The sequence below is a fragment of the Aulostomus chinensis genome, chromosome 24 (genome assembly GCF_037954235.1).
Source record: "Aulostomus chinensis isolate RoL2024-O1b breed Wild chromosome 24, RoL_Achi_v1.0, whole genome shotgun sequence".
Lineage (NCBI taxonomy): Eukaryota > Metazoa > Chordata > Actinopteri > Syngnathiformes > Aulostomidae > Aulostomus > Aulostomus chinensis.
In genome coordinates, this window is record NC_141343.1 from 6,273,501 (window position 1) to 6,284,115 (window position 10,615).

The following is a 10,615-nucleotide window of genomic DNA, read 5'->3' on the forward strand; positions in this document are numbered from 1 at the left end:
GCTCTCCACTCTCCCAGGTGGTTCACCTCCAGTCTACCAGCACAGTGGTTTGCTCCTCCCACCAACCTGACATCATCAGCATCTGAGCAGAGACAAGAGGCTCATTAATACATGAATATGCAACAGGACAGAGGAGGACCTGGAAGTGTCCCACATCTGAGCCTGTGAACCAGCCCGAAAAACTGAGAGCTGTGTTTGTTCAAGAGCTGCAAAATATTCCTGGTGTACAGGTTAATTGACCCACTGGCGTGCGTTAGTTAGTTAGTTAGTTAGTTAGTATCTATCTATATCTATACATATATCTATCTATCTATATCTATACATCTATCTATACATCTATCTATCTATCTATCTATCTATCTATCTATCTATCTATCTATCTATCTATCTATCTATCTATCTATCTATCTATCTATCTATACACACATATATATACATATAAATATATTTTTTCCCCCTTTTGCTGCAGGCGTGGTTGGTAGGTGCATTGGTTGGCACTGTCGCCTCTCAGCAAGAAGGTTCCAGGTTCGAGTCCCGGCTGAAGCACGCAATCTCTGTGTGTGGAGTTTTCATGTTCTTCCTGTGCCTGTTTGGGTACTCTGGCTTCTTTCCACGGTCCAAAGACATGCATGTGGGGACGAGGCTAATTGACACTCTTTGACTGTAGGTATGAATGTGAGTGTGAATGGTTTTCTGTCTATATGTGTTGGCACTGCAATGGACTGGCGACCTGTCCAGTGTAAACCCCGCCTCTTGCCCGTAGCTGCTGGGATAGGCTCCAGACCCGCTGCAACACTCAACAGGAATCAGCAGGAGAAAATGGGTGCGTGGATGGATTTTTTTTTTCTTCCCTGTCCTGTTCAGTCGCTGGGGCAAGCAGCATCCATGTTCCTGGTGCCTTGTTGTACTGAAGCGGTTTTACTCTGCATAGGAGGAATCTGATAAACTCCTCCTATCGCCATTTATGTTTAATTCTATTAGGAATGTTATTGGTTCATTGATAAAGCTACCGGACTGAGGCTGAGGAGTGGATAGGAAGAGAGAACAAGGACAGGATAGGGAAGACAGGGGGGGAGACAAAAACAACAACAGCAATAGCAGAAAAAAACAACAAACAAACAAAGAAAAGGTAACAACAACAGAGAGGTGAAAAGAAAAAAAAAAGAAGGAAAAAACATTGGTTGCAGAATTTCCGGTGCAGGCTGGATGCCGTGTGTAGCTGGCTGTCGCTGATGTGGGGGGGAAAGGATGTCACAACCCCAGTCCAGGATAGCAGGTGGGTCAGGACCAGGCCACCAGAGCACCCAGAAACCCCCAGGACAGGAGAAGCCCCAGGCCACCCCTCCCCCAGGAAACAGCCACAGGTCCAACCAATGCCAGGACCCGTAGGAAAGCATAGGAGCAGCAACCCCCACCTGGAAGCAACCCACAGAGAGACGGGGCAGAGATGACCCATGTCCTGCCGGCACCCCCCCCCCCCCCCCCCCACAGCATGAGCAGAGCCCAGGGGCATAGGGCCCCTCTGGCCCGAGACCCGACCAGAGCCCCCCAAGAGGTCCGCCAGCGGCGAGGCTGACACCCACCCACACCCCACACCCAGGCGGGACAACCACAGCCCACCACAACGACCAGGCCCACCGGCCCCCGTAAGGAGCAACCCCCCCCCCCCCCCCCCAAACCTCGCCAGGACCCCCCCACTCCCCCGAGAGGCCCAGCCTGCCCGCCGGGGTGAGCTGAAGGCCTGCACGCCCAGGACCGCCACCCCCGGACAAAACAATCATCTTCCTCCATACAGGGGCTGAGAACTCCATAGATGCTGATACGGTCCAGGGCACCTCAGACTTAGTGAAACCGGCAGCGAGTGATCAATTGCACAACAGCAAGGCCCGCGACCAACCCCCAGGCCCCGGCGCGGATCCCCGGCACCAGGGCCCAGGGCCCCCCACCCCCCCATACCGGCTGGAGGCCCCGACCCAGCCCAAGGACCCCCAACCCCCAATCCCACAGGGTGCCGCTATGATAGGGGAAGTCGCCCCCACACCCCCCACACCGTCCCTCAACAGGCGAGACCCAAAGCAGCCCCAGAAGGCAGTAACCCTGGGCCCACCAGCCCAGCGAGCCACCGGACACCCAAGGTAGCCAGTGTCCATAGCTACCCGCCCCGGGGCCAGAGCCACGAAGCCCAGTCCCCTCCGATCAAAACTATGTGATGGATTTAATTATCAGGGACCAGATTTGTTCTAACTCTGACGATCGACTTTCCTCCCAAGCAGACATTCTCTCCATGGCAATGTGGTCTAATAAAAGGTTTCTATATTGAGTAATGCTTAGGTTGTTCTTGGATTTCCAATTCATCAGGATGGCCTTCTTTGCAATGCTTAGAGCAGTGAGGAGCATGCAGGATTTGTTTACTTCCATATTGACATTAGTGAGGTCACCTAGCAGACAAAGTGAGGGGGAGGTAGGGATGGGGTACCCTAACCACCGTGATAGGTCTTTACAAACCCTCTGCCAAAAATTGTTAACAGGTGTACAAAGCCATATAGCATGCAGATAGGAGTCCAGTCGCACAATATGGACAAATGTTTGTTTGTGTGAGGCCCATCTGGAACATCCTTTGTCCTGTGTAGTGTGTTCTGTGGAGAACCTTGTACTTTATTAATTGTAGGTTACATGGATGGATATTTTTACTGCAGGGCACTGCAACGATTAATTTGAAGAAGCTGTAGTTGTAAGTGCTGTACCTGCCGCATGTGTGGTCAACCGACAGCAGAAGCAAAACAGATCAACTTTCCAGTAAAGTTACAGCGTTCTCCTCCACCTGCCTTGGCATTTTTTTGGATTAGAAAGTACGGATATTGGAGAAGGGTGGAGCTGACAGGGAGAGAGAAGAAAATGTGCAGGAGAAGCAGCTAAATATGTAAAAACTGATGCTACATTTACAGGCAGCACCACTGGTTTGAAGTAAAAATACTAGCTTTGTTTATATATGATCTAACCTCATGTACAAGGCTGGTTAATAGAGCGATGCTAATGATACTCCTGCCTAAACTGTATCCTACTACATTATTCCATATTTATACTTTCATGCATCTGAACATTCCAGTTTATTTGCACTTCTGGTTGGATGCTAACTGCATGTCAGTTCTTGGACCCTGTACTAGGGTTGTAAAAAATATTGATCTATTGATTAAATATCGATTTTGAAATATAAAAATGGTACAAAATGACATTTCCACAGTATCGATTACCTATCTGCCGCCGTGGTTTACATATGCCCCTCTCCTCCTGCCTTGTAGAGACAGATACACTCGCTCACACAAACACCACTAGCTGTATTTTTTTTGTGTGTGTGTAGTCGCTCTACATGTGTAAGCTGCCATGAGATGGCATCTGCAGGACATTCGCAACCAGTTTTAATAAATAAACAAAACAGCAGAAGTGCTGTTTGGAAGTTCTTTGGATTTGAGTCGGATGAACAAGGAAAGCCAAAGCAAAGCAGCAAGCCTTTGGCCAAGCATTTGGCGGAGCACCTCCAAGACAGAGGTATTTATTCAGGCCTTATAGTATTTATTCAAATAGGTTAACAGCTAGCAGCTGCCTAACAAGCGCTAGCTAAAGCTAATTGACCGAAGGTTAAATATATTAAAACGAGAGTTACAAATGTAACTGCGGTTCTATGAATCCCGAATAACAGCCAGAGGGCGTTGCTTAAAGCACTGAATGTTCCCTTCGCGCATGCGTAACCCCAGTATGAATACCAACAACGTCACCTGTGACCCCTGGATGACCCGGAAGAGGCAATATCTTCCAGTATCATCAGGGATTTTATTCCTACAGAGTCAGCAAAAACACTCCTGCAAGAATTGATATCCTTTTTTCTAATGAGAAATAAAGCAACTTTAACACAAAACTAGCCACTGCAATACCAGGAGCGGGGAGCGCAACGCTACCTTCATCGCCAGTGACCACAACTGACACAGCCGTAAGTAAAGAAAAAAAAACTTAGCGAACGCCGCCACTAACACAAGCGAGCTAATCAGAGCCAAACAAATTTAACAGCTGTCGGAGGGAGCGCGAACGCTGCCTACACCGACAACTGTTGACACAAAGTAAGCAGGGTACTAGCTTATCGTGCAATGCTGGAAAACAAACCAAAGAAACAGCCATGCTGAGAGACGCGTTTCACCTGGGACTTCCTCAGGTTCACTCCTCCTTCAGTGTGCAGTGCTCCATCTTTTTTCCTGCCATATTTATGATTTATGTATCTACCGTTTATTTATTCTATTTCTTTTTACAATGATCTTCTTCAGATGTCATTCATGAGCCTACTATGATAGATATTTTATCATTAATAATACGCATGAGACACAAAGAAACTGAACTGAACACACACACACATATACCATCAATTTACACACAACATTTTGACACAATAGCAGTCGCTCATTTTTATTCATTTATTGATTTTTTAAATATATTTTTAGTTTCTTTCCTTCTCCCAAATAATTCTTTTATTTCTCCCATATCAATGAATGAATTTATCTTGTTTATTTTTTCCTCCAATTTCCTGTCTCTCCCTTTGCAGTTTGCCCAGTCCTCTTTAAAGAGAAAACACACAAAATGACTTTAAACCGTCTGATTGCTCAACTACTTGAATAAATGAATAAAGAAATGAGACAAATATCTCATGAGCAGAGGAGGAGGAAGACCTTTTTAACTTTCTCTATTCAGTGTATTTTAACTAACTATAATTTGCTGAAACAGGTTTACTGACCCCCCCCCCCCCCCACACACACACACACACACCCACACACATACAATTTCTGCAATTATGGATTCAGTGTCTTTGTTTCTCGTCTCTTATTTCATGCTTCAGTTGTTGACACTTGGTCTTTTCTCAGTGTTCCTGTTATCTTGTCTCTCCTGCTTCATGTAAATCAAAAGAATATTTTTCAAGTTGATCTGAAACTAAGCTGAGATTAGTTAGACTGTGGAGGACCGACACTCTCTGGGTTTAGCAGCAGCTCAGTCCCCTCCTTTGATTGAACTACTGTGGTTGTACCAGCAAACTACAACTGGAGAACAGTACATTTATTTGACTTATTGCCATACGGAACACAGAACATCAGACCAGTTGAGGGCTGACTGGAGCAAACAGTGATGGAGTCAATCCAGAAATCCAGCTGCTGCCTCCAGGACACGAGCCAGTTGATTTGAGCCGTTTCAAACACGTCTATCTGAACCATACAGATCAACAACAACTTCCAATAGGAAGCCTACCTGAGCTCCACAGCACCAGCAGCACCAGCAGCACCCTGCCATCCATGTCCAGTGTCAAGCTCCTCCGATTGTCTGCTCCTAGTTTCTTCACTCTTATTTCCTCATCAGGACTCTTAAGTGCAGCTTTTCATGTCCGTGTCAACAGCTCCTGATGTGCTGAAGTGATACAAAGATAAAGCTGAGGGTCGGACCCGTCATCCACATCAGAGTTGCGACACTCATGATCTTCTGATCAGATGAGCAGTTTCCTCTCCTTCACTGCTGCACAAGCATCAGATTGTCAGCACCACATCTCCTGTTTCCTGATATAAAACAACACCTCCTTCACTAACAAGCCTGACCAACTTAACATATTTCATGTCAACTGCATTTCACAAAACAGAGAAGTTTTGTTAAATGCCTTCTGGAGGTGAATCTCATCCATGATTCTCCAGACATTTTTAGGACGTCTGACAGTTTCAACATCTGAGGAGGCAGACGACAGCGTGTCTGAAACAGAGGTTTTCAAAGTGAAGTCCTCAGATAAATTAGCTGAGTTTCACTGGAATGTGAACTCTTATGAAGGTCAGAGAATTAAAAAGATGGATAGATAGATAGACAGATAGATGGATAGATACATAGATAGATAGATAAATAGATAGATAGACAGACAGATAGATAGATAGATAGATAGACAGACACACTTTACTCAAATCCAAACATGCAGTGCTCATAAGAATGAATTTCATTGCAAAGGCTCTCGAAAACACAACACTGTACAACTAAACAGTGGACCCCACTGAGCTCAGTGTGAAAGCAAGCTTTTCCCAGGCATTTCAATAAAAGAAAAATCTAATCAAATTTCTGATCTGACCTTTAAATACATTTATCAAAATATAAACTTTTACTTTTTTTCCAGGTGATTTCCTTGCCGGAGTTACTTCTAATTTTTAGGGAGTTTCTTGATAGTCACTCAGGACTTTATCCCTCATGTTTTTGAAGGAAACAGGAAAAAAGATGAACAAACTGGCAAACACAACTGGAATATTAATAACAAACCTGCCAGACAAATCATAGAAAGAACATACAGGAAAAAGTTAAATCATGTTCACTTTAACAGATAGTATTGAGTGTCAGCTCACTGATCCTGGATCAGATTTGTGTTTTAAGGGATAAAAGCAACGAGACTTGTTTGAATGTCTTGAAGAGGGTTCATCATCCATGTACTTCTTATCTTGTAGTAACTGCAGTACTTCTACCTTTAACTTGGTCATGTTCAGACACTGTCACCACACATTTCAAAGCAGGGAAACTGAACTGGTGTTTTCAGGCCTGTTAAAAGAACCCTGCAAGTGAATGTGGTGTTCAGACCAGCAGATTTAGGGCCAAGTGTTTCCATGGATTTCTGTGTGAGAAGCAGCGTTGCACCACAGGCTTGTATTTTTGGGTCAAATCTACAAATCTTTGTTCAGTCATAGAAGCAGGAGCGAGGGGAGGACATTGGGTGAGAGTGAGAGTCAGAGGCTGCAAATGACAGAGAGGAGGGGGAGGCTGGTGGAGACAGACCTCCATCATGAGATGTTGATCAGCACAGACGTGCAGCATTTGGAGAGACGACGTGATAGAAACCTGTTTTTGCTCTTAACTTGCTTTTGCTGGTCTACAATGTTCGAGAGAAGAGAGAGAAATCCACACACTGGACCAGGCTGATACCAGCAGAACCAGAGCTCCGCTCCTTCAACCAAACATTAACTTGAGGTCACTCGGTGCATTTTGCTGCTTCCTAACTTGATCTTTTGAAACACAGAGGCTTCATCAGGAGAGTGAACAAGGAATGAAATGGTCTCCCTACAAGAGTCACCTTCAAGCTGCTGAGGCAACATGGTTGCTGATCTTTGCTCCTTTTGCTTGAAGCACCGTTGCTTCCTTGACCGGCTGTTTTACTGCACTCCTGGACTTTGATAGAACAGAAATATTCAGCACCCTTTCCCATCACAGAAGTGCTCCTGTTAAAGTTCAATAAAATACAAAGGATTACACAGTGACACAAAAATAAAAACATTGATAAAGAAGAAGGTTTGCTATTTTTGAATTTGTGTCCCATCCTATGAATCCAACTCATTATCAAACTGAGCATTTTCATTGATTGATGGTTTTAATTACTGTTATTTTACATTTTCATATCTGCTTTGATGACCACATTTAATATTGTTGCAGACTTAAAATATGAATCATGGTACGACAGCATTACATTACATAAGACAGTAACAAAGTTATCAACCAAATATTACAATATTGACAATTCCCAGTTTTTAAGAGGGAACTGTGAAGTATTAAGTCTTGAAAAGTAAAACCCCAAAGTTCTAGAATGTCAAACTGCTGACATCATCATCTCCTGGTTTCCCCAGTAAGGCATTTTCTGCCATCCACACACAAGAGTTTAAAAAAAAAGATTTCAATTTTCAATGGACTTTTCAGACAAAGTGATGAGCTTTGTGTGAGTGGAGGTGGTGTTGAATGATCTAAAGGAGACAAATCTAGAAACAGACCATGTTTGTGAAACTCAATTTTCATGGCTGCGTCCATTTTATTATTTTTCCTCAAAGTAGTTCAAATCATTTAGGTTCATTTTCAGTATTTCAAGTAACCTGTATTTAATAACTGAACATGTTATAGAAATGTGACCCAACTCTGTCACTGCAGTCCAGATTTCATTAACATGTCAAGTTAAGCTGCATCAGTGAAAATGTGTTTCTGACTGTTGACAGCAAAAGCTTCATAATGACTCCTGCCTTCATCACCTACGTCTGGATTGGCCTCCAGGAGTTCAAGGAGGACGTCTTCCTCCACTGCTGCCTCAGTCTCATCAAAAATGTCAAGTTCAGCTGCACTGGGAATCCCTGACTTGTTTTTTTTAACTACAGGAGGAAAGCATTTAATAAGATAAAGCTGGATTAAGTTTAAAAGGTTTCAAATGAAGAACTGCTTAAACAGTTTTTAATCCCCACAATAAATGAAAAATGTACCATTGCAGTAACTTGTTCACAGTTCAATCATGAATTAGCATCTTGTCCATTACCAATATTAGTGGATAATAAAAAACTTCTCATTTAAGTTGCAACATGCAAGAGGCAGCAGACAAGGTCAAATTAATTTGACACATCCAACTAAACAACAATGAGGTGCATACTGCCCTCTACTGACTAAAACTGATAATGTCACTGTGAACTCTCAGGAAAAGAAAAGCACAAATTGAACAAAATAAAAAAGGACATTCACCCCCCCCCCAAAAAAAAGAAATTCAACAAAAAATGTCCTCAAATAATTCAGTTACATCAAACCTTGTGCCTGTATGTTGTGATAGGATTTTATCCACAAAATAAAACGAAACTCACCTCGATGTTTGATGCAGTCCAGGAAAAAGAACACAGTTCCCTTTATTCTCCTGCCGTTAACGTTCCTAAACTAGCAAGAATGTTAGGTAGCATTAGCATTGACTTCAGCTAAAGTCTACCAGCTTCAGGTACCTTTATCAATCGCTTTAATAGCTACTTAAGGCTTTATAGGCGGTTTGTATAAAGTTTTAGAACCTGTACAAGTTAATATTCTTAGTTTTTTTATTTTTAAAGCGAATATTCCAGGCACTGCGTTTTCCTCTGGACACCGCGAATCGAAGAAAACAGCGCGTGCAGATGGAGAGTGGAACTCAGCCCAGAGTTCCTGCGCGTGACTGCTGAAATAGCCCCGCCCCCTGAGCTGCACTGAGGCGGGAGAACACCCAAATTAACACCATGGAACTAAAAATCATTTAAACCTGCTTTGAAGTCATTCAAAAATACATTTGCTGACCCTTAACCTCACGCAGCCCCCCTCCACGTCACCTACATATATAATCTTTAAATATGACAGTACTTGTGTCAACCACCTTCTTTCATGATATGAACTTCATTATCAACAGTTGAGTGATGGCTCGAATTTAATCTAAGTAACCAATGTTTAATATAATTTATTGGGAAGCCATGAGTGAAAGTGGAAAGTTGAAATTGTCTGACAGGAATCTTTATGAGATCCTTGTTTCTGAGGGGAACGTATATTAGGTGGTACATAATCAGTCTGCACTGTCTGTCTACTGTTGAGAAAGTGGTGCTTTGTTCCTCCTGGTACTTTACAGCAAACCTCATCTGTCAGAGGTGAGACACCAGCACCCAATATGACACATTTCTTTGGTAAAGGACAAGATTGGACGTTAAATGGTTAAAATAGAACAATGTCTGAAATTGTCATTCACCTTAAATGTGGGCATCATTCTAACCATATACAGGACACAGAGCATGAAAGGAAAGATGAGTACAAGTATCTGCTACAGTCAGTGGGACTTTATTAGAAATACATTTGTTTTCAGATGAAAAAATGGAATGCATGGAATAAAACAAGCAAACTGCTAGTGATTAGCAACCTGTCAGCTCATGAAGGGAAAAACTCAACGTATCAGTTTTCAGACGGAGCGATGGGTGGGAGTGTTCCAGTGGGAGTTTGCTGGATGCCAGCTTGTGAAAGACCTCAGGAGTCATCAGGTGTTTTACTCAGAGGGATTCATTCATGATAAATGAGCATGGAGGAGACCCAGTAATCATCAACACAAGCGTCACATGAGCAGGTCACCACCCACTTTTATTGATTGGTTCTTGTAAGAATCACTCCTAACGCCATCAGGATGTCATTTTTTGTCCTGCCCTGTCTCAACTGTTGGAGCACAACTACAGCCTGAACTCTGCCACTACCTTATCCCTCCCCAACAACCTCATACAGACCCACTATCTGGACTAGCCTGACCCCCCAAATGGGTCTTTAGATTCTTTCTAAAGGCGTCCACAGCGTCCTCATGTCCAGTGGGAGAGCGTTCCAGAGTCTAGGAGCTGCAACCTGGAGGGTTCACTCTCCTTCACTGAGGCTGAATACCTGTGGTCAGTGAGGATAAGGGACCCCACAGGTGTCACTAAAGTGCTGAAAACTGCAAAGCACTCAGCTGATCAAGCTGGGATCAACTGCTGTGGTGATCAAGATAATCACCAGTCATAAAATATACAGCAAAAAAAAAAAAAAAGATAAAATATAACCAGAAAAAAAGCATTTTCTACACCAGATGTCACACGGCTCAGTAGACCTCTGGTTTGACCCGTAGCAGGTCCAGTCTCCAGGGTGCCCCCATCATTCTGCTTTTCAGTCGCAGGACATGCAGCAGAATCCCGTCGCTCCTCTGCAGAAGAACATATGAGAGCGTCTGCTTGCTCTTCTCTGGCTGGACGTAGGGGAGAGTCTGTTTGCTCTTCAGAAGTTTGCTGGACCTTCACTT

The 10,615-nt window shown here is 43.6% G+C and overlaps 1 long non-coding RNA gene across 1 annotated transcript; it reads right to left on the minus strand.

The window, feature by feature from the left end:
- Positions 1 to 3: 3 nt before the first annotated feature.
- LOC147238508 (uncharacterized) lies at positions 4 to 9,000 on the minus strand. The gene is made up of 5 exons (XR_015111781.1): positions 8,658 to 9,000; positions 8,068 to 8,180; positions 7,124 to 7,268; positions 5,284 to 5,439; positions 4 to 82 (listed from the first exon to the last, which is right to left on the minus strand). It is a non-coding gene; the product is annotated as an uncharacterized LOC147238508 (long non-coding RNA).
- Between the last annotated feature and the right edge of the window lie 1,615 nt (positions 9,001 to 10,615).